Source organism: Hippocampus zosterae, chromosome 1 (genome assembly GCF_025434085.1).
Source record: "Hippocampus zosterae strain Florida chromosome 1, ASM2543408v3, whole genome shotgun sequence".
NCBI classification, from domain to species: domain Eukaryota; kingdom Metazoa; phylum Chordata; class Actinopteri; order Syngnathiformes; family Syngnathidae; genus Hippocampus; species Hippocampus zosterae.
Genome location: NC_067451.1, coordinates 42047259 through 42067637, shown reverse-complemented (window position 1 = coordinate 42067637; position 20379 = coordinate 42047259). Strand labels below are relative to the sequence as shown.

Genomic DNA, 20379 nt, shown 5'->3' with positions numbered 1-20379 from the left:
CGTTGATTTGACAGATCAACGTCTCTTTGGAATAAAATTAATGTCCAACAGAGGGAGCCGTCTGCACGGGGATCGGTCATGATAGCACTTGGACATGAAGCAGCTTGGGATTTCCGCCTGCTGGATGCCTTTGCACCTCCACTGGAAAAGCCCACTTTTGCAACAAACATCAAATACCGCATCTGCGTGCTCGCAGAGGACCGTATGCGAGCCTGACAGGCTGCGCGCTCAAACCACCACGGGAGCGGGCCCCTCCTTCGTGCTCTCGGGAGGAGGTCATTAAATGAAAAAAAAATCACCCCACTACTCCATCCCCGACCCGCAAGTGCCCTGTCTGCTATAAAGGGGACAATTTTCACATTTTCCCTCGCTTACGGCCATACTACCCTGAGAACGCCCGATCTCGTCCGATCTCGGAAGCTAAGCAGGGTCGGGCCTGGTTAGTACTTGAATGGGAGACCGCCTGGGAATACCAGGTGCTGTAAGCTTTTGCACCCACCTCCAATTCACAACACGATTCACTGCTCTTTCCAAAAATTTTGGCATTCATTCGTCATTCAACTTTCACTTATCCTGTGGTTTGAAATCGTTTCCTTCACGTTGATTTGACGGATCAACGTCTCTTTGGAATAAAATTAATGTCCAACAGAGGGAGACGTCTGCACGGGGATCGGTCATGATAGCACTTGGACATGAAGCAGCTTGGGATTTCCGCCTGCTGGATGCCTTTGCACCTCCACTGGAAAAGCCCACTTTTGCAACAAACATCAAATACTGCATCTGCGTGCTCGCAGAGGACCGTATGCGAGCCTGACAGGCTGCGCGCTCAAACCACCACGGGAGCGGGCCCCTCCTTCGTGCTCTCGGGAGGAGGTCATTAAATGAAAAAAAAATCACCCCACTACTCCATCCCCGACCCGCAAGTGCCGTGTCTGCTATAAAGGGGACAATTTTCACGTTTTCCCTCGCTTACGGCCATACTACCCTGAGAACGCCCGATCTCGTCCGATCTCGGAAGCTAAGCAGGGTCGGGCCTGGTTAGTACTTGGATGGGAGACCGCCTGGGAATACCAGGTGCTGTAAGCTTTTGCACCCACCTCCAATTCTCAACACGATTCACTGCTCTTTCCAAAAATTTTGGCTTTCATTAGTCATTCAACTTTCACTTATCCTGTGGTTTGAAATCGTTTCCTTCACGTTGATTTGACAGATCAAGTTCTCTTTGGAATAAAATTAATGTCCAACAGAGGGAGCCGTCTGCACGGGGTCGTTCATGATAGCACTTGGACATGAAACAGCTTGGGATTTCCGCCTGCTGGATGCCTTTGCACCTCCACTGGAAAAGCCCACTTTTGCAACAAACATCAAATACTGCATCTGCGTGCTCGCAGAGGACCGTATGCGAGCCTGACAGGCTGCGCGCTCAAACCACCACGGGAGCGGGCCCCTCCTTCGTGCTCTCGGGAGGAGGTCATTAAATGAAAAAAAAATCACCCCACTACTCCATCCCCGACCCGCAAGTGCCGTGTCTGCTATAAAGGGGATAATTTTCGCGTTTTCCCTCGCTTACGGCCATACTACCCTGAGAACACCCGATCTCGTCTGATCTCGGAAGCTAAGCAGGGTAGGGCCTGGTTAGTACTTGGATGGGAGACCGCCTGGGAATACCAGGTGCTGTAAGCTTTTGCACCCACCTCCAATTCACAACACGATTCACTGCTCTTTCCAAAAATTTTGGCATTCATTCGTCATTCAACTTTCACTTATCCTGTGGTTTGAAATCGTTTCCTTCACGTTGATTTGACAGATCAACGTCTCTTTGGAATAAAATTAATGTCCAACAGAGGGAGCCGTCTGCACGGGGATCGGTCATGATAGCACTTGGACATGAAGCAGCTTGGGATTTCCGCCTGCTGGATGCCTTTGCACCTCCACTGGAAAAGCCCACTTTTGCAACAAACATCAAATACCGCATCTGCGTGCTCGCAGAGGACCGTATGCGAGCCTGACAGGCTGCGCGCTCAAACCACCACGGGAGCGGGCCCCTCCTTCGTGCTCTCGGGAGGAGGTCATTAAATGAAAAAAAAATCACCCCACTACTCCATCCCCGACCCGCAAGTGCCCTGTCTGCTATAAAGGGGACAATTTTCACATTTTCCCTCGCTTACGGCCATACTACCCTGAGAACGCCCGATCTCGTCCGATCTCGGAAGCTAAGCAGGGTCGGGCCTGGTTAGTACTTGAATGGGAGACCGCCTGGGAATACCAGGTGCTGTAAGCTTTTGCACCCACCTCCAATTCACAACACGATTCACTGCTCTTTCCAAAAATTTTGGCATTCATTCGTCATTCAACTTTCACTTATCCTGTGGTTTGAAATCGTTTCCTTCACGTTGATTTGACGGATCAACGTCTCTTTGGAATAAAATTAATGTCCAACAGAGGGAGACGTCTGCACGGGGATCGGTCATGATAGCACTTGGACATGAAGCAGCTTGGGATTTCCGCCTGCTGGATGCCTTTGCACCTCCACTGGAAAAGCCCACTTTTGCAACAAACATCAAATACTGCATCTGCGTGCTCGCAGAGGACCGTATGCGAGCCTGACAGGCTGCGCGCTCAAACCACCACGGGAGCGGGCCCCTCCTTCGTGCTCTCGGGAGGAGGTCATTAAATGAAAAAAAAATCACCCCACTACTCCATCCCCGACCCGCAAGTGCCGTGTCTGCTATAAAGGGGACAATTTTCACGTTTTCCCTCGCTTACGGCCATACTACCCTGAGAACGCCCGATCTCGTCCGATCTCGGAAGCTAAGCAGGGTCGGGCCTGGTTAGTACTTGGATGGGAGACCGCCTGGGAATACCAGGTGCTGTAAGCTTTTGCACCCACCTCCAATTCTCAACACGATTCACTGCTCTTTCCAAAAATTTTGGCTTTCATTAGTCATTCAACTTTCACTTATCCTGTGGTTTGAAATCGTTTCCTTCACGTTGATTTGACAGATCAAGTTCTCTTTGGAATAAAATTAATGTCCAACAGAGGGAGCCGTCTGCACGGGGTCGTTCATGATAGCACTTGGACATGAAACAGCTTGGGATTTCCGCCTGCTGGATGCCTTTGCACCTCCACTGGAAAAGCCCACTTTTGCAACAAACATCAAATACTGCATCTGCGTGCTCGCAGAGGACCGTATGCGAGCCTGACAGGCTGCGCGCTCAAACCACCACGGGAGCGGGCCCCTCCTTCGTGCTCTCGGGAGGAGGTCATTAAATGAAAAAAAAATCACCCCACTACTCCATCCCCGACCCGCAAGTGCCGTGTCTGCTATAAAGGGGATAATTTTCGCGTTTTCCCTCGCTTACGGCCATACTACCCTGAGAACACCCGATCTCGTCTGATCTCGGAAGCTAAGCAGGGTAGGGCCTGGTTAGTACTTGGATGGGAGACCGCCTGGGAATACCAGGTGCTGTAAGCTTTTGCACCCACCTCCAATTCACAACACGATTCACTGCTCTTTCCAAAAATTTTGGCATTCATTCGTCATTCAACTTTCACTTATCCTGTGGTTTGAAATCGTTTCCTTCACGTTGATTTGACAGATCAACGTCTCTTTGGAATAAAATTAATGTCCAACAGAGGGAGCCGTCTGCACGGGGATCGGTCATGATAGCACTTGGACATGAAGCAGCTTGGGATTTCCGCCTGCTGGATGCCTTTGCACCTCCACTGGAAAAGCCCACTTTTGCAACAAACATCAAATACCGCATCTGCGTGCTCGCAGAGGACCGTATGCGAGCCTGACAGGCTGCGCGCTCAAACCACCACGGGAGCGGGCCCCTCCTTCGTGCTCTCGGGAGGAGGTCATTAAATGAAAAAAAAATCACCCCACTACTCCATCCCCGACCCGCAAGTGCCCTGTCTGCTATAAAGGGGACAATTTTCACATTTTCCCTCGCTTACGGCCATACTACCCTGAGAACGCCCGATCTCGTCCGATCTCGGAAGCTAAGCAGGGTCGGGCCTGGTTAGTACTTGAATGGGAGACCGCCTGGGAATACCAGGTGCTGTAAGCTTTTGCACCCACCTCCAATTCACAACACGATTCACTGCTCTTTCCAAAAATTTTGGCATTCATTCGTCATTCAACTTTCACTTATCCTGTGGTTTGAAATCGTTTCCTTCACGTTGATTTGACGGATCAACGTCTCTTTGGAATAAAATTAATGTCCAACAGAGGGAGACGTCTGCACGGGGATCGGTCATGATAGCACTTGGACATGAAGCAGCTTGGGATTTCCGCCTGCTGGATGCCTTTGCACCTCCACTGGAAAAGCCCACTTTTGCAACAAACATCAAATACTGCATCTGCGTGCTCGCAGAGGACCGTATGCGAGCCTGACAGGCTGCGCGCTCAAACCACCACGGGAGCGGGCCCCTCCTTCGTGCTCTCGGGAGGAGGTCATGAAATGAAAAAAAAATCACCCCACTACTCCATCCCCGACCCGCAAGTGCCTTGTCTGCTATAAAGGGGACAATTTTCGCGTTTTCCCTCGCTTATGGCCATACTACCCTGAGAACGCCCGATCTAGTCCGATCTCGGAAGCTAAGCAGGGTCGGGCCTGGTTAGTACTTGGATGGGAGACCACCTGGGAATACCAGGTGCTCTAAGCTTTTGCACCCACCTCCAATTCTCAACACGATTCACTGCTCTTTCCAAAAATTTTGGCTTTCATTAGTCAGTCAACTATCACTTATCCTGTGGTTTGAAATCGTTTCCTTCACGTTGATTTGACAGATCAACGTCTCTTTGGAATAAAATTAATGTCCGACAGAGGGAGCCGTCTGCACGGGGTCGGTCATGATAGCACTTGGACATGAAACAGCTTGGGATTTCCGCCTGCTGGATGCCTTTGCACCTCCACTGGAAAAGCCCACTTTTGCAACAAACATCAAATACTGCATCTGCGTGCTCGCAGAGGACCATATGCGAGCCTGACAGGCTGCGCGCTCAAACCACCACGGGAGCGGGCCCCTCCTTCGTGCTCTCGGGAGGAGGTCATTAAATGAAAAAAAAATCACCACACTACTCCATCCCCTACCCGCAAGTGCCTTGTCTGCTATAAAGGGGACAATTTTCACGTTTTCCCTCGCTTACGGCCATACTACCCTGAGAACGCCCGATCTCGTCCGATCTCGGAAGCTAAGCAGGGTCGGGCCTGGTTAGTACTTGGATGGGAGACCGCCTGGGAATACCAGGTGCTGTAAGCTTTTGCACCCACCTCCAATTCTCAACACGATTCACTGCTCTTTCCAAAAATTTTGGCTTTCATTAGTCATTCAACTTTCACTTATCCTGTGGTTTGAAATCGTTTCCTTCACGTTGATTTGACAGATCAAGTTCTCTTTGGAATAAAATTAATGTCCAACAGAGGGAGCCGTCTGCACGGGGATCGGTCATGATAGCACTTGGACATGAAACAGCTTGGGATTTCCGCCTGCAAGATGCCTTTGCACCTCCACTGGAAAAGCCCACTTTTGCAACAAACATCAAATACCGCATCTGCGCGCTCGCAGAGGACCGAATGCGAGCCTGACAGGCTGCGCGCTCAAACCACCACGGGAGCGGGCCCCTCCTTCGTGCTCTCGGGAGGAGGTCATTAAATGAAAAAAAAATCACCCCACGACTCCATCCCCGACCCGCAAGTGCCATGTCTGCTATAAAGGGGATAATTTTCGCGTTTTCCCTCGCTTATGGCCATACTACCCTGAGAACACCCGATCTCGTCTGATCTCGGAAGCTAAGCAGGGTAGGGCCTGGTTAGTACTTGGATGGGAGACCGCCTGGGAATACCAGGTGCTGTAAGCTTTTGCACCCACCTCCAATTCACAACACGATTCACTGCTCTTTCCAAAAATTTTGGCATTCATTCGTCATTCAACTTTCACTTATCCTGTGGTTTGAAATCGTTTCCTTCACGTTGATTTGACAGATCAACGTCTCTTTGGAATAAAATTAATGTCCAACAGAGGGAGCCGTCTGCACGGGGATCGGTCATGATAGCACTTGGACATGAAGCAGCTTGGGATTTCCGCCTGCTGGATGCCTTTGCACCTCCACTGGAAAAGCCCACTTTTGCAACAAACATCAAATACCGCATCTGCGTGCTCGCAGAGGACCGTATGCGAGCCTGACAGGCTGCGCGCTCAAACCACCACGGGAGCGGGCCCCTCCTTCGTGCTCTCGGGAGGAGGTCATTAAATGAAAAAAAAATCACCCCACTACTCCATCCCCGACCCGCAAGTGCCCTGTCTGCTATAAAGGGGACAATTTTCACATTTTCCCTCGCTTACGGCCATACTACCCTGAGAACGCCCGATCTCGTCCGATCTCGGAAGCTAAGCAGGGTCGGGCCTGGTTAGTACTTGAATGGGAGACCGCCTGGGAATACCAGGTGCTGTAAGCTTTTGCACCCACCTCCAATTCACAACACGATTCACTGCTCTTTCCAAAAATTTTGGCATTCATTCGTCATTCAACTTTCACTTATCCTGTGGTTTGAAATCGTTTCCTTCACGTTGATTTGACGGATCAACGTCTCTTTGGAATAAAATTAATGTCCAACAGAGGGAGACGTCTGCACGGGGATCGGTCATGATAGCACTTGGACATGAAGCAGCTTGGGATTTCCGCCTGCTGGATGCCTTTGCACCTCCACTGGAAAAGCCCACTTTTGCAACAAACATCAAATACTGCATCTGCGTGCTCGCAGAGGACCGTATGCGAGCCTGACAGGCTGCGCGCTCAAACCACCACGGGAGCGGGCCCCTCCTTCGTGCTCTCGGGAGGAGGTCATTAAATGAAAAAAAAATCACCCCACTACTCCATCCCCGACCCGCAAGTGCCGTGTCTGCTATAAAGGGGACAATTTTCACGTTTTCCCTCGCTTACGGCCATACTACCCTGAGAACGCCCGATCTCGTCCGATCTCGGAAGCTAAGCAGGGTCGGGCCTGGTTAGTACTTGGATGGGAGACCGCCTGGGAATACCAGGTGCTGTAAGCTTTTGCACCCACCTCCAATTCTCAACACGATTCACTGCTCTTTCCAAAAATTTTGGCTTTCATTAGTCATTCAACTTTCACTTATCCTGTGGTTTGAAATCGTTTCCTTCACGTTGATTTGACAGATCAAGTTCTCTTTGGAATAAAATTAATGTCCAACAGAGGGAGCCGTCTGCACGGGGTCGTTCATGATAGCACTTGGACATGAAACAGCTTGGGATTTCCGCCTGCTGGATGCCTTTGCACCTCCACTGGAAAAGCCCACTTTTGCAACAAACATCAAATACTGCATCTGCGTGCTCGCAGAGGACCGTATGCGAGCCTGACAGGCTGCGCGCTCAAACCACCACGGGAGCGGGCCCCTCCTTCGTGCTCTCGGGAGGAGGTCATTAAATGAAAAAAAAATCACCCCACTACTCCATCCCCGACCCGCAAGTGCCGTGTCTGCTATAAAGGGGATAATTTTCGCGTTTTCCCTCGCTTACGGCCATACTACCCTGAGAACACCCGATCTCGTCTGATCTCGGAAGCTAAGCAGGGTAGGGCCTGGTTAGTACTTGGATGGGAGACCGCCTGGGAATACCAGGTGCTGTAAGCTTTTGCACCCACCTCCAATTCACAACACGATTCACTGCTCTTTCCAAAAATTTTGGCATTCATTCGTCATTCAACTTTCACTTATCCTGTGGTTTGAAATCGTTTCCTTCACGTTGATTTGACAGATCAACGTCTCTTTGGAATAAAATTAATGTCCAACAGAGGGAGCCGTCTGCACGGGGATCGGTCATGATAGCACTTGGACATGAAGCAGCTTGGGATTTCCGCCTGCTGGATGCCTTTGCACCTCCACTGGAAAAGCCCACTTTTGCAACAAACATCAAATACCGCATCTGCGTGCTCGCAGAGGACCGTATGCGAGCCTGACAGGCTGCGCGCTCAAACCACCACGGGAGCGGGCCCCTCCTTCGTGCTCTCGGGAGGAGGTCATTAAATGAAAAAAAAATCACCCCACTACTCCATCCCCGACCCGCAAGTGCCCTGTCTGCTATAAAGGGGACAATTTTCACATTTTCCCTCGCTTACGGCCATACTACCCTGAGAACGCCCGATCTCGTCCGATCTCGGAAGCTAAGCAGGGTCGGGCCTGGTTAGTACTTGAATGGGAGACCGCCTGGGAATACCAGGTGCTGTAAGCTTTTGCACCCACCTCCAATTCACAACACGATTCACTGCTCTTTCCAAAAATTTTGGCATTCATTCGTCATTCAACTTTCACTTATCCTGTGGTTTGAAATCGTTTCCTTCACGTTGATTTGACGGATCAACGTCTCTTTGGAATAAAATTAATGTCCAACAGAGGGAGACGTCTGCACGGGGATCGGTCATGATAGCACTTGGACATGAAGCAGCTTGGGATTTCCGCCTGCTGGATGCCTTTGCACCTCCACTGGAAAAGCCCACTTTTGCAACAAACATCAAATACTGCATCTGCGTGCTCGCAGAGGACCGTATGCGAGCCTGACAGGCTGCGCGCTCAAACCACCACGGGAGCGGGCCCCTCCTTCGTGCTCTCGGGAGGAGGTCATGAAATGAAAAAAAAATCACCCCACTACTCCATCCCCGACCCGCAAGTGCCTTGTCTGCTATAAAGGGGACAATTTTCGCGTTTTCCCTCGCTTATGGCCATACTACCCTGAGAACGCCCGATCTAGTCCGATCTCGGAAGCTAAGCAGGGTCGGGCCTGGTTAGTACTTGGATGGGAGACCACCTGGGAATACCAGGTGCTCTAAGCTTTTGCACCCACCTCCAATTCTCAACACGATTCACTGCTCTTTCCAAAAATTTTGGCTTTCATTAGTCAGTCAACTATCACTTATCCTGTGGTTTGAAATCGTTTCCTTCACGTTGATTTGACAGATCAACGTCTCTTTGGAATAAAATTAATGTCCGACAGAGGGAGCCGTCTGCACGGGGTCGGTCATGATAGCACTTGGACATGAAACAGCTTGGGATTTCCGCCTGCTGGATGCCTTTGCACCTCCACTGGAAAAGCCCACTTTTGCAACAAACATCAAATACTGCATCTGCGTGCTCGCAGAGGACCATATGCGAGCCTGACAGGCTGCGCGCTCAAACCACCACGGGAGCGGGCCCCTCCTTCGTGCTCTCGGGAGGAGGTCATTAAATGAAAAAAAAATCACCACACTACTCCATCCCCTACCCGCAAGTGCCTTGTCTGCTATAAAGGGGACAATTTTCACGTTTTCCCTCGCTTACGGCCATACTACCCTGAGAACGCCCGATCTCGTCCGATCTCGGAAGCTAAGCAGGGTCGGGCCTGGTTAGTACTTGGATGGGAGACCGCCTGGGAATACCAGGTGCTGTAAGCTTTTGCACCCACCTCCAAATCACAACACGATTCACTGCTCTTTCCAAAAATTTTGGCATTCATTCGTCATTCAACTTTCACTTATCCTGTGGTTTGAAATCGTTTCCTTCACGTTGATTTGACAGATCAACGTCTCTTTGGAATAAAATTAATGTCCAACAGAGGGAGCCGTCAGCACGGGGATCGGTCATGATAGCACTTGGACATGAAGCAGCTTGGGATTTCCGCCTGCTGGATACCTTTGCACCTCCACTGGAAAAGCCCACTTTTGCAACAAACATCAAATACTGCATCTGCGTGCTCGCAGAGGACCGTATGCGAGCCTGACAGGCTGCGCGCTCAAACCACCACGGGAGCGGGCCCCTCCTTCGTGCTCTCGGGAGGAGGTCATTAAATGAAAAAAAAATCACCCCACTACTCCATCCCCGACCCGCAAGTGCCGTGTCTGCTATAAAGGGGACAATTTTCACGTTTTCCCTCGCTTACGGCCATACTACCCTGAGAACGCCCGATCTCGTCCGATCTCGGAAGCTAAGCAGGGTCGGGCCTGGTTAGTACTTGGATGGGAGACCGCCTGGGAATACCAGGTGCTGTAAGCTTTTGCACCCACCTCCAATTCTCAACACGATTCACTGCTCTTTCCAAAAATTTTGGCTTTCATTAGTCATTCAACTTTCACTTATCCTGTGGTTTGAAATCGTTTCCTTCACGTTGATTTGACAGATCAAGTTCTCTTTGGAATAAAATTAATGTCCAACAGAGGGAGCCGTCTGCACGGGGATCGGTCATGATAGCACTTGGACATGAAACAGCTTGGGATTTCCGCCTGCAAGATGCCTTTGCACCTCCACTGGAAAAGCCCACTTTTGCAACAAACATCAAATACCGCATCTGCGCGCTCGCAGAGGACCGAATGCGAGCCTGACAGGCTGCGCGCTCAAACCACCACGGGAGCGGGCCCCTCCTTCGTGCTCTCGGGAGGAGGTCATTAAATGAAAAAAAAATCACCCCACGACTCCATCCCCGACCCGCAAGTGCCATGTCTGCTATAAAGGGGATAATTTTCGCGTTTTCCCTCGCTTATGGCCATACTACCCTGAGAACACCCGATCTCGTCTGATCTCGGAAGCTAAGCAGGGTAGGGCCTGGTTAGTACTTGGATGGGAGACCGCCTGGGAATACCAGGTGCTGTAAGCTTTTGCACCCACCTCCAATTCACAACACGATTCACTGCTCTTTCCAAAAATTTTGGCATTCATTCGTCATTCAACTTTCACTTATCCTGTGGTTTGAAATCGTTTCCTTCACGTTGATTTGACAGATCAACGTCTCTTTGGAATAAAATTAATGTCCAACAGAGGGAGCCGTCTGCACGGGGATCGGTCATGATAGCACTTGGACATGAAGCAGCTTGGGATTTCCGCCTGCTGGATGCCTTTGCACCTCCACTGGAAAAGCCCACTTTTGCAACAAACATCAAATACCGCATCTGCGTGCTCGCAGAGGACCGTATGCGAGCCTGACAGGCTGCGCGCTCAAACCACCACGGGAGCGGGCCCCTCCTTCGTGCTCTCGGGAGGAGGTCATTAAATGAAAAAAAAATCACCCCACTACTCCATCCCCGACCCGCAAGTGCCCTGTCTGCTATAAAGGGGACAATTTTCACATTTTCCCTCGCTTACGGCCATACTACCCTGAGAACGCCCGATCTCGTCCGATCTCGGAAGCTAAGCAGGGTCGGGCCTGGTTAGTACTTGAATGGGAGACCGCCTGGGAATACCAGGTGCTGTAAGCTTTTGCACCCACCTCCAATTCACAACACGATTCACTGCTCTTTCCAAAAATTTTGGCATTCATTCGTCATTCAACTTTCACTTATCCTGTGGTTTGAAATCGTTTCCTTCACGTTGATTTGACGGATCAACGTCTCTTTGGAATAAAATTAATGTCCAACAGAGGGAGACGTCTGCACGGGGATCGGTCATGATAGCACTTGGACATGAAGCAGCTTGGGATTTCCGCCTGCTGGATGCCTTTGCACCTCCACTGGAAAAGCCCACTTTTGCAACAAACATCAAATACTGCATCTGCGTGCTCGCAGAGGACCGTATGCGAGCCTGACAGGCTGCGCGCTCAAACCACCACGGGAGCGGGCCCCTCCTTCGTGCTCTCGGGAGGAGGTCATGAAATGAAAAAAAAATCACCCCACTACTCCATCCCCGACCCGCAAGTGCCTTGTCTGCTATAAAGGGGACAATTTTCGCGTTTTCCCTCGCTTATGGCCATACTACCCTGAGAACGCCCGATCTAGTCCGATCTCGGAAGCTAAGCAGGGTCGGGCCTGGTTAGTACTTGGATGGGAGACCACCTGGGAATACCAGGTGCTCTAAGCTTTTGCACCCACCTCCAATTCTCAACACGATTCACTGCTCTTTCCAAAAATTTTGGCTTTCATTAGTCAGTCAACTATCACTTATCCTGTGGTTTGAAATCGTTTCCTTCACGTTGATTTGACAGATCAACGTCTCTTTGGAATAAAATTAATGTCCGACAGAGGGAGCCGTCTGCACGGGGTCGGTCATGATAGCACTTGGACATGAAACAGCTTGGGATTTCCGCCTGCTGGATGCCTTTGCACCTCCACTGGAAAAGCCCACTTTTGCAACAAACATCAAATACTGCATCTGCGTGCTCGCAGAGGACCGTATGCGAGCCTGACAGGCTGCGCGCTCAAACCACCACGGGAGCGGGCCCCTCCTTCGTGCTCTCGGGAGGAGGTCATTAAATGAAAAAAAAATCACCACACTACTCCATCCCCTACCCGCAAGTGCCTTGTCTGCTATAAAGGGGACAATTTTCATGTTTTCCCTCGCTTACGGCCATACTACCCTGAGAACGCCCGATCTCGTCCGATCTCGGAAGCTAAGCAGGGTCGGGCCTGGTTAGTACTTGGATGGGAGACCGCCTGGGAATACCAGGTGCTGTAAGCTTTTGCACCCACCTCCAAATCACAACACGATTCACTGCTCTTTCCAAAAATTTTGGCATTCATTCGTCATTCAACTTTCACTTATCCTGTGGTTTGAAATCGTTTCCTTCACGTTGATTTGACAGATCAACGTCTCTTTGGAATAAAATTAATGTCCAACAGAGGGAGCCGTCAGCACGGGGATCGGTCATGATAGCACTTGGACATGAAGCAGCTTGGGATTTCCGCCTGCTGGATACCTTTGCACCTCCACTGGAAAAGCCCACTTTTGCAACAAACATCAAATACTGCATCTGCGTGCTCGCAGAGGACCGTATGCGAGCCTGACAGGCTGCGCGCTCAAACCACCACGGGAGCGGGCCCCTCCTTCGTGCTCTCGGGAGGAGGTCATTAAATGAAAAAAAAATCACCCCACTACTCCATCCCCGACCCGCAAGTGCCGTGTCTGCTATAAAGGGGACAATTTTCACGTTTTCCCTCGCTTACGGCCATACTACCCTGAGAACGCCCGATCTCGTCCGATCTCGGAAGCTAAGCAGGGTCGGGCCTGGTTAGTACTTGGATGGGAGACCGCCTGGGAATACCAGGTGCTGTAAGCTTTTGCACCCACCTCCAATTCTCAACACGATTCACTGCTCTTTCCAAAAATTTTGGCTTTCATTAGTCATTCAACTTTCACTTATCCTGTGGTTTGAAATCGTTTCCTTCACGTTGATTTGACAGATCAAGTTCTCTTTGGAATAAAATTAATGTCCAACAGAGGGAGCCGTCTGCACGGGGATCGGTCATGATAGCACTTGGACATGAAACAGCTTGGGATTTCCGCCTGCAAGATGCCTTTGCACCTCCACTGGAAAAGCCCACTTTTGCAACAAACATCAAATACCGCATCTGCGCGCTCGCAGAGGACCGAATGCGAGCCTGACAGGCTGCGCGCTCAAACCACCACGGGAGCGGGCCCCTCCTTCGTGCTCTCGGGAGGAGGTCATTAAATGAAAAAAAAATCACCCCACGACTCCATCCCCGACCCGCAAGTGCCATGTCTGCTATAAAGGGGACAATTTTCACGTTTTCCCTCGCTTACGGCCATACTACCCTGAGAACGCCCGATCTCGTCCGATCTCGGAAGCTAAGCAGGGTCGGGCCTGGTTAGTACTTGGATGGGAGACCGCCTGGGAATACCAGCTGCTGTAAGCTTTTGCACCCACCTCCAATTCTCAACACGATTCACTGCTCTTTCCAAAAATTTTGGCTTTCATTAGTCATTCAACTTTCACTTATCCTGTGGTTTGAAATCGTTTCCTTCACGTTGATTTGACAGATCAACGTCTCTTTGGAATAAAATTAATGTCCAACAGAGGGAGCCGTCTGCACGGGGTCGGTCATGATAGCACTTGGACATGAAACAGCTTGGGATTTCCGCCTGCTGGATGCCTTTGCACCTCCACTGGAAAAGCCCACTTTTGCAACAAACATCAAATACTGCATCTGCGTGCTCGCAGAGGACCGTATGCGAGCCTGACAGGCTGCGCGCTCAAACCACCACGGGAGCGGGCCCCTCCTTCGTGCTCTCGGGAGGAGGTCATTAAATGAAAAAAAAATCACCCCACTACTCCATCCCCGACCCGCAAGTGCCTTGTCTGCTATAAAGGGGACAATTTTCACGTTTTCCCTCGCTTATGGCCATACTACCCTGAGAACGCCCGATCTCGTCCGATCTCGGAAGCTAAGCAGGGTCGGGCCTGGTTAGTACTTGGATGGGAGACCGCCTGGGAATACCAGGTGCTGTAAGCTTTTGCACCCACCTCCAATTCTCAACACGATTCACTGCTCTTTCCAAAAATTTTGGCATTCATTCGTCATTCAACTTTCACTTATCCTGTGGTTTAAAATCGTTTCCTTCACGTTGATTTGACAGATCAACGTCTCTTTGGAATAAAATTAATGTCCAACAGAGGGAGCCGTCTGCACGGGGATCGGTCATGATAGCACTTGGACATGAAACAGCTTGGGATTTCCGCCTGCTGGATGCGTTTGCACCTCCACTGGAAAAGCCCACTTTTGCAACAAACATCAAATACCGCATCTGCGCGCTCGCAGAGGACCGTATGCGAGCCTGACAGGCTGCGCGCTCAAACCACCACGGGAGCAGGCCCCTCCTTCGTGCTCTCGGGAGGAGGTCATTAAATGAAAAAAAAATCACCCCACTACTTCATCCCCGACCCGCAAGTGCCGTGTCTGCTATAAAGGGGACAATTTTCACGTTTTCCCTCGCTTACGGCCATACTACCCTGAGAACGCCCGATCTCGTCCGATCTCGGAAGCTAAGCAGGGTCGGGCCTGGTTAGTTCTTGGATGGGAGACCGCCTGGGAATACCAGGTGCTGTAAGCTTTTGCACCCACCTCCAATTCTCAACACGATTCACTGCTCTTTCCAAAAATTTTGGCTTTCATTAGTCATTCAACTTTCACTTATCCTGTGGTTTGAAATCGTTTCCTTCACGTTGATTTGACAGATCAAGTTCTCTTTGGAATAAAATTAATGTCCAACAGAGGGAGCCGTCTGCACGGGGTCGTTCATGATAGCACTTGGACATGAAACAGCTTGGGATTTCCGCCTGCTGGATGCCTTTGCACCTCCACTGGAAAAGCCCACTTTTGCAACAAACATCAAATACTGCATCTGCGTGCTCGCAGAGGACCGTATGCGAGCCTGACAGGCTGCGCGCTCAAACCACCACGGGAGCGGGCCCCTCCTTCGTGCTCTCGGGAGGAGGTCATTAAATGAAAAAAAAATCACCCCACTACTCCATCCCCGACCCGCAAGTGCCGTGTCTGCTATAAAGGGGACAATTTTCACGTTTTCCCTCGCTTACGGCCATACTACCCTGAGAACGCCCGATCTCGTCCGATCTCGGAAGCTAAGCAGGGTCGGGCCTGGTTAGTACTTGGATGGGAGACCGCCTGGGAATACCAGGTGCTGTAAGCTTTTGCACCCACCTCCAATTCTCAACACGATTCACTGCTCTTTCCAAAAATTTTGGCATTCATTCGTCATTCAACTTTCACTTATCCTGTGGTTTAAAATGGTTTCCTTCACGTTGATTTGACAGATCAACGTCTCTTTGGAATAAAATTAATGTCCAACAGAGGGAGCCGTCTGCACGGGAATCGGTAATGATAGCACTTGGACATGAAACAGCTTGGGATTTCCGCCTGCTGGATGCCTATGCACCTCCACTGGAAAAGCCCACTTTTGCAACAGACATCAAGTACAGCCTCTGCGCGCTCGCAGAGGACCGTATGCGAGCCTGACAGGCTGCGCGCTCAAACCACCACGGGAGCGGGCCCCTCCTTTGTGCACTCCGGAGGAGGTTTATTAAATGAAAAAAAATCACCCCACTACTCCACCCCCGACCCAGAAGTGCCATGTCTGCTATAAAGGGGACAATTTTCACGTTTTCCCTCGCTTACGCCCATACTACCCTGAGAACGCCCGATCTCGTCCGATCTCGGAAGCTAAGCAGGGTCGGGCCTGGTTAGTACTTGGATGGGAGACCGCCTGGGAATACCAGCTGCTGTAAGCTTTTGCACCCACCTCCAATTCTCAACACGATTCACTGCTCTTTCCAAAAATTTTGGCTTTCATTAGTCATTCAACTTTCACTTATCCTGTGGTTTGAAATCGTTTCCTTCACGTTGATTTGACAGATCAACGTCTCTTTGGAATAAAATTAATGTCCAACAGAGGGAGCCGTCTGCACGGGGTCGGTCATGATAGCACTTGGACATGAAACAGCTTGGGATTTCCGCCTGCTGGATGCCTTTGCACCTCCACTGGAAAAGCCCACTTTTGCAACAAACATCAAATACCGCATCTGCGCGCTCGCAGAGGACCGAATGCGAGCCTGACAGGCTGCGCGCTCAAACCACCACGGGAGCGGGCCCCTCCTTCGTGCTCTCGGGAGGAGGTCATTAAATGAAAAAAAAATCACCCCACGACTCCATCCCCGACCCGCAAGTGCCATGTCTGCTATAAAGGGGACAATTTTCACGTTTTCCCTCGCTTACGGCCATACTACCCTGAGAACGCCCGATCTCGTCCGATCTCGGAAGCTAAGCAGGGTCGGGCCTGGTTAGTACTTGGATGGGAGACCGCCTGGGAATACCAGCTGCTGTAAGCTTTTGCACCCACCTCCAATTCTCAACACGATTCACTGCTCTTTCCAAAAATTTTGGCTTTCATTAGTCATTCAACTTTCACTTATCCTGTGGTTTGAAATCGTTTCCTTCACGTTGATTTGACAGATCAAGTTCTCTTTGGAATAAAATTAATGTCCAACAGAGGGAGCCGTCTGCACGGGGTCGTTCATGATAGCACTTGGACATGAAACAGCTTGGGATTTCCGCCTGCTGGATGCGTTTGCACCTCCACTGGAAAAGCCCACTTTTGCAACAAACATCAAATACCGCATCTGCGCGCTCGCAGAGGACCGTATGCGAGCCTGACAGGCTGCGCGCTCAAACCACCACGGGAGCAGGCCCCTCCTTCGTGCTCTCGGGAGGAGGTCATTAAATGAAAAAAAAATCACCCCACTACTCCATCCCCGACCCGCAAGTGCCGTGTCTGCTATAAAGGGGACAATTTTCACGTTTTCCCTCGCTTACGGCCATACTACCCTGAGAACGCCCGATCTCGTCCGATCTCGGAAGCTAAGCAGGGTCGGGCCTGGTTAGTACTTGGATGGGAGACCGCCTGGGAATACCAGGTGCTGTAAGCTTTTGCACCCACCTCCAATTCTCAACACGATTCACTGCTCTTTCCAAAAATTTTGGCTTTCATTAGTCATTCAACTTTCACTTATCCTGTGGTTTGAAATCGTTTCCTTCACGTTGATTTGACAGATCAAGTTCTCTTTGGAATAAAATTAATGTCCAACAGAGGGAGCCGTCTGCACGGGGTCGTTCATGATAGCACTTGGACATGAAACAGCTTGGGATTTCCGCCTGCTGGATGCCTTTGCACCTCCACTGGAAAAGCCCACTTTTGCAACAAACATCAAATACTGCATCTGCGTGCTCGCAGAGGACCGTATGCGAGCCTGACAGGCTGCGCGCTCAAACCACCACGGGAGCGGGCCCCTCCTTCGTGCTCTCGGGAGGAGGTCATTAAATGAAAAAAAAATCACCCCACTACTCCATCCCCGACCCGCAAGTGCCGTGTCTGCTATAAAGGGGACAATTTTCACGTTTTCCCTCGCTTACGGCCATACTACCCTGAGAACGCCCGATCTCGTCCGATCTCGGAAGCTAAGCAGGGTCGGGCCTGGTTAGTACTTGGATGGGAGACCGCCTGGGAATACCAGGTGCTGTAAGCTTTTGCACCCACCTCCAAATCACAACACGATTCACTGCTCTTTCCAAAAATTTTGGCATTCATTCGTCATTCAACTTTCACTTATCCTGTGGTTTAAAATCGTTTCCTTCACGTTGATTTGACAGATCAACGTCTCTTTGGAATAAAATTAATGTCCAACAGAGGGAGCCGTCTGCACGGGGATCGGTAATGATAGCACTTGGACATGAAACAGCTTGGGATTTCCGCCTGCTGGATGCCTATGCACCTCCACTGGAAAAGCCCACTTTTGCAACAAACATCAAATACCGCATCTGCGCGCTCGCAGAGGACCGTATGCGAGCCTGACAGGCTGCGCGCTCAAACCACCACGGGAGCAGGCCCCTCCTTCGTGCTCTCGGGAGGAGGTCATTAAATGAAAAAAAAATCACCCCACTACTCCATCCCCGACCCGCAAGTGCCGTGTCTGCTATAAAGGGGACAATTTTCACGTTTTCCCTCGCTTACGGCCATACTACCCTGAGAACGCCCGATCTCGTCCGATCTCGGAAGCTAAGCAGGGTCGGGCCTGGTTAGTACTTGGATGTGAGACCGCCTGGGAATACCAGGTGCTGTAAGCTTTTGCACCCACCTCCAATTCTCAACACGATTCACTGCTCTTTCCAAAAATTTTGGCTTTCATTAGTCATTCAACTTTCACTTATCCTGTGGTTTGAAATCGTTTCCTTCACGTTGATTTGACAGATCAAGTTCTCTTTGGAATAAAATTAATGTCCAACAGAGGGAGCCGTCTGCACGGGGTCGTTCATGATAGCACTTGGACATGAAACAGCTTGGGATTTCCGCCTGCTGGATGCCTTTGCACCTCCACTGGAAAAGCCCACTTTTGCAACAAACATCAAATACTGCATCTGCGTGCTCGCAGAGGACCGTATGCGAGCCTGACAGGCTGCGCGCTCAAACCACCACGGGAGCGGGCCCCTCCTTTGTGCACTCCGGAGGAGGTTTATTAAATGAAAAAAAATCACCCCACTACTCCACCCCCGACCCAGAAGTGCCCTGTCTGCTATAAAGAGGACAATTTTCGCGTTTTCCCTCGCTTACGGCCATACTACCCTGAGAACGCCCGATCTCGTCCGATCTCGGAAGCTAAGCAGGGTCGGGCCTGGTTAGTACTTGGATGGGAGACCGCCTGGGAATACCAGGTGCTGTAAGCTTTTGCACCCACCTCCAATTCTCAACACGATTCACTGCTCTTTCCAAAAATTTTGGCATTCATTCGTCATTCAACTTTCACTTATCCTGTGGTTTGAAATCGTTTCCTTCACGTTGATTTGACAGATCAACGTCTCTTTGGAATAAAATTAATGTCCAACAGAGGGAGCCGTCTGCACGGGGTCGGTCATGATAGCACTTGGACATGAAACAGCTTGGGATTTCCGCCTGCTGGATGCCTTTGCACCTCCACTGGAAAAGCCCACTTTTGCAACAAACATCAAATACCGCATCTGCGCGCTCGCAGAGGACCGAATGCGAGCCTGACAGGCTGCGCGCTCAAACCACCACGGGAGCGGGCCCCTCCTTCGTGCTCTCGGGAGGAGGTCATTAAATGAAAAAAAAATCACCCCACGACTCCATCCCCGACACGCAAGTGCCATGTCTGCTATAAAGGGGACAATTTTCACGTTTTCCCTCGCTTACGCCCATACTACCCTGAGAACGCCCGATCTCGTCCGATCTCGGAAGCTAAGCAGGGTCGGGCCTGGTTAGTACTTGGATGGGAGACCGCCTGGGAATACCAGGTGCTGTAAGCTTTTGCACCCACCTCCAATTCTCAACACGATTCACTGCTCTTTCCAAAAATTTTGGCTTTCATTAGTCATTCAACTTTCACTTATCCTGTGGTTTGAAATCGTTTCCTTCACGTTGATTTGACAGATCAAGTTCTCTTTGGAATAAAATTAATGTCCAACAGAGGGAGCCGTCTGCACGGGGTCGTTCATGATAGCACTTGGACATGAAACAGCTTGGGATTTCCGCCTGCTGGATGCCTTTGCACCTCCACTGGAAAAGCCCACTTTTGCAACAAACATCAAATACTGCATCTGCGTGCTCGCAGAGGACCGTATGCGAGCCTGACAGGCTGCGCGCTCAAACCACCACGGGAGCGGGCCCCTCCTTCGTGCTCTCGGGAGGAGGTCATTAAATGAAAAAAAAATCACCCCACTACTCCATCCCCGACCCGCAAGTGCCGTGTCTGCTATAAAGGGGACAATTTTCACGTTTTCCCTCGCTTACGGCCATACTACCCTGAGAACGCCCGATCTCGTCCGATCTCGGAAGCTAAGCAGGGTCGGGCCTGGTTAGTACTTGGATGGGAGACCGCCTGGGAATACCAGGTGCTGTAAGCTTTTGCACCCACCTCCAATTCTCAACACGATTCACTGCTCTTTCCAAAAATTTTGGCATTCATTCGTCATTCAACTTTCACTTATCCTGTGGTTTAAAATCGTTTCCTTCACGTTGATTTGACAGATCAACGTCTCTTTGGAATAAAATTAATGTCCAACAGAAGGAGCCGT

At 50.5% G+C, this 20379-nt stretch overlaps 34 non-coding genes across 34 annotated transcripts; all 34 read left to right on the top strand.

Moving 5' to 3' along the window:
* Positions 1–369: 369 nt before the first annotated feature.
* Positions 370–488, top strand: LOC127613306 (5S ribosomal RNA). Its single transcript, XR_007966148.1, has one exon. It is a non-coding gene; the product is annotated as a 5S ribosomal RNA (ribosomal RNA).
* Positions 489–967: 479 nt separating this feature from the next.
* Positions 968–1086, top strand: LOC127611421 (5S ribosomal RNA). The gene has a single exon (XR_007965316.1). It is a non-coding gene; the product is annotated as a 5S ribosomal RNA (ribosomal RNA).
* A 478-nt stretch (positions 1087–1564) lies between these two features.
* LOC127616601 (5S ribosomal RNA) lies at positions 1565–1683 on the top strand. Its single transcript, XR_007967133.1, has one exon. It is a non-coding gene; the product is annotated as a 5S ribosomal RNA (ribosomal RNA).
* A 479-nt stretch (positions 1684–2162) lies between these two features.
* On the top strand, positions 2163–2281 carry LOC127613302 (5S ribosomal RNA). Its single transcript, XR_007966147.1, has one exon. It is a non-coding gene; the product is annotated as a 5S ribosomal RNA (ribosomal RNA).
* Positions 2282–2760: 479 nt separating this feature from the next.
* Positions 2761–2879, top strand: LOC127611408 (5S ribosomal RNA). Its single transcript, XR_007965314.1, has one exon. It is a non-coding gene; the product is annotated as a 5S ribosomal RNA (ribosomal RNA).
* A 478-nt stretch (positions 2880–3357) lies between these two features.
* Positions 3358–3476, top strand: LOC127616053 (5S ribosomal RNA). The gene has a single exon (XR_007967025.1). It is a non-coding gene; the product is annotated as a 5S ribosomal RNA (ribosomal RNA).
* Positions 3477–3955: 479 nt separating this feature from the next.
* LOC127613292 (5S ribosomal RNA) lies at positions 3956–4074 on the top strand. The gene has a single exon (XR_007966141.1). It is a non-coding gene; the product is annotated as a 5S ribosomal RNA (ribosomal RNA).
* Positions 4075–4553: 479 nt separating this feature from the next.
* Positions 4554–4672, top strand: LOC127615311 (5S ribosomal RNA). Its single transcript, XR_007966885.1, has one exon. It is a non-coding gene; the product is annotated as a 5S ribosomal RNA (ribosomal RNA).
* A 478-nt stretch (positions 4673–5150) lies between these two features.
* LOC127611403 (5S ribosomal RNA) lies at positions 5151–5269 on the top strand. The gene has a single exon (XR_007965313.1). It is a non-coding gene; the product is annotated as a 5S ribosomal RNA (ribosomal RNA).
* Positions 5270–5748: 479 nt separating this feature from the next.
* Positions 5749–5867, top strand: LOC127588883 (5S ribosomal RNA). The gene has a single exon (XR_007959219.1). It is a non-coding gene; the product is annotated as a 5S ribosomal RNA (ribosomal RNA).
* Positions 5868–6346: 479 nt separating this feature from the next.
* On the top strand, positions 6347–6465 carry LOC127613288 (5S ribosomal RNA). The gene has a single exon (XR_007966140.1). It is a non-coding gene; the product is annotated as a 5S ribosomal RNA (ribosomal RNA).
* Positions 6466–6944: 479 nt separating this feature from the next.
* LOC127611400 (5S ribosomal RNA) lies at positions 6945–7063 on the top strand. Its single transcript, XR_007965311.1, has one exon. It is a non-coding gene; the product is annotated as a 5S ribosomal RNA (ribosomal RNA).
* Positions 7064–7541: 478 nt separating this feature from the next.
* LOC127615262 (5S ribosomal RNA) lies at positions 7542–7660 on the top strand. The gene has a single exon (XR_007966867.1). It is a non-coding gene; the product is annotated as a 5S ribosomal RNA (ribosomal RNA).
* A 479-nt stretch (positions 7661–8139) lies between these two features.
* LOC127613285 (5S ribosomal RNA) lies at positions 8140–8258 on the top strand. Its single transcript, XR_007966137.1, has one exon. It is a non-coding gene; the product is annotated as a 5S ribosomal RNA (ribosomal RNA).
* Positions 8259–8737: 479 nt separating this feature from the next.
* LOC127615307 (5S ribosomal RNA) lies at positions 8738–8856 on the top strand. Its single transcript, XR_007966884.1, has one exon. It is a non-coding gene; the product is annotated as a 5S ribosomal RNA (ribosomal RNA).
* A 478-nt stretch (positions 8857–9334) lies between these two features.
* On the top strand, positions 9335–9453 carry LOC127611395 (5S ribosomal RNA). The gene has a single exon (XR_007965310.1). It is a non-coding gene; the product is annotated as a 5S ribosomal RNA (ribosomal RNA).
* A 479-nt stretch (positions 9454–9932) lies between these two features.
* LOC127611394 (5S ribosomal RNA) lies at positions 9933–10051 on the top strand. Its single transcript, XR_007965309.1, has one exon. It is a non-coding gene; the product is annotated as a 5S ribosomal RNA (ribosomal RNA).
* Positions 10052–10530: 479 nt separating this feature from the next.
* Positions 10531–10649, top strand: LOC127588847 (5S ribosomal RNA). Its single transcript, XR_007959205.1, has one exon. It is a non-coding gene; the product is annotated as a 5S ribosomal RNA (ribosomal RNA).
* Positions 10650–11128: 479 nt separating this feature from the next.
* On the top strand, positions 11129–11247 carry LOC127613279 (5S ribosomal RNA). Its single transcript, XR_007966133.1, has one exon. It is a non-coding gene; the product is annotated as a 5S ribosomal RNA (ribosomal RNA).
* A 479-nt stretch (positions 11248–11726) lies between these two features.
* On the top strand, positions 11727–11845 carry LOC127615302 (5S ribosomal RNA). Its single transcript, XR_007966883.1, has one exon. It is a non-coding gene; the product is annotated as a 5S ribosomal RNA (ribosomal RNA).
* A 478-nt stretch (positions 11846–12323) lies between these two features.
* On the top strand, positions 12324–12442 carry LOC127589735 (5S ribosomal RNA). Its single transcript, XR_007959500.1, has one exon. It is a non-coding gene; the product is annotated as a 5S ribosomal RNA (ribosomal RNA).
* A 479-nt stretch (positions 12443–12921) lies between these two features.
* On the top strand, positions 12922–13040 carry LOC127589731 (5S ribosomal RNA). The gene has a single exon (XR_007959499.1). It is a non-coding gene; the product is annotated as a 5S ribosomal RNA (ribosomal RNA).
* Positions 13041–13519: 479 nt separating this feature from the next.
* Positions 13520–13638, top strand: LOC127614888 (5S ribosomal RNA). Its single transcript, XR_007966731.1, has one exon. It is a non-coding gene; the product is annotated as a 5S ribosomal RNA (ribosomal RNA).
* Positions 13639–14116: 478 nt separating this feature from the next.
* LOC127612999 (5S ribosomal RNA) lies at positions 14117–14235 on the top strand. The gene has a single exon (XR_007966036.1). It is a non-coding gene; the product is annotated as a 5S ribosomal RNA (ribosomal RNA).
* A 479-nt stretch (positions 14236–14714) lies between these two features.
* On the top strand, positions 14715–14833 carry LOC127614457 (5S ribosomal RNA). The gene has a single exon (XR_007966519.1). It is a non-coding gene; the product is annotated as a 5S ribosomal RNA (ribosomal RNA).
* Positions 14834–15311: 478 nt separating this feature from the next.
* LOC127589728 (5S ribosomal RNA) lies at positions 15312–15430 on the top strand. Its single transcript, XR_007959492.1, has one exon. It is a non-coding gene; the product is annotated as a 5S ribosomal RNA (ribosomal RNA).
* A 479-nt stretch (positions 15431–15909) lies between these two features.
* Positions 15910–16028, top strand: LOC127615708 (5S ribosomal RNA). The gene has a single exon (XR_007966944.1). It is a non-coding gene; the product is annotated as a 5S ribosomal RNA (ribosomal RNA).
* A 478-nt stretch (positions 16029–16506) lies between these two features.
* Positions 16507–16625, top strand: LOC127614882 (5S ribosomal RNA). The gene has a single exon (XR_007966730.1). It is a non-coding gene; the product is annotated as a 5S ribosomal RNA (ribosomal RNA).
* Positions 16626–17103: 478 nt separating this feature from the next.
* On the top strand, positions 17104–17222 carry LOC127589723 (5S ribosomal RNA). Its single transcript, XR_007959487.1, has one exon. It is a non-coding gene; the product is annotated as a 5S ribosomal RNA (ribosomal RNA).
* A 478-nt stretch (positions 17223–17700) lies between these two features.
* LOC127589716 (5S ribosomal RNA) lies at positions 17701–17819 on the top strand. Its single transcript, XR_007959486.1, has one exon. It is a non-coding gene; the product is annotated as a 5S ribosomal RNA (ribosomal RNA).
* Positions 17820–18298: 479 nt separating this feature from the next.
* Positions 18299–18417, top strand: LOC127614662 (5S ribosomal RNA). Its single transcript, XR_007966667.1, has one exon. It is a non-coding gene; the product is annotated as a 5S ribosomal RNA (ribosomal RNA).
* A 478-nt stretch (positions 18418–18895) lies between these two features.
* LOC127589704 (5S ribosomal RNA) lies at positions 18896–19014 on the top strand. Its single transcript, XR_007959474.1, has one exon. It is a non-coding gene; the product is annotated as a 5S ribosomal RNA (ribosomal RNA).
* A 478-nt stretch (positions 19015–19492) lies between these two features.
* Positions 19493–19611, top strand: LOC127614511 (5S ribosomal RNA). The gene has a single exon (XR_007966571.1). It is a non-coding gene; the product is annotated as a 5S ribosomal RNA (ribosomal RNA).
* Positions 19612–20089: 478 nt separating this feature from the next.
* LOC127589701 (5S ribosomal RNA) lies at positions 20090–20208 on the top strand. Its single transcript, XR_007959473.1, has one exon. It is a non-coding gene; the product is annotated as a 5S ribosomal RNA (ribosomal RNA).
* The last annotated feature ends 171 nt before the right edge of the window (positions 20209–20379 follow it).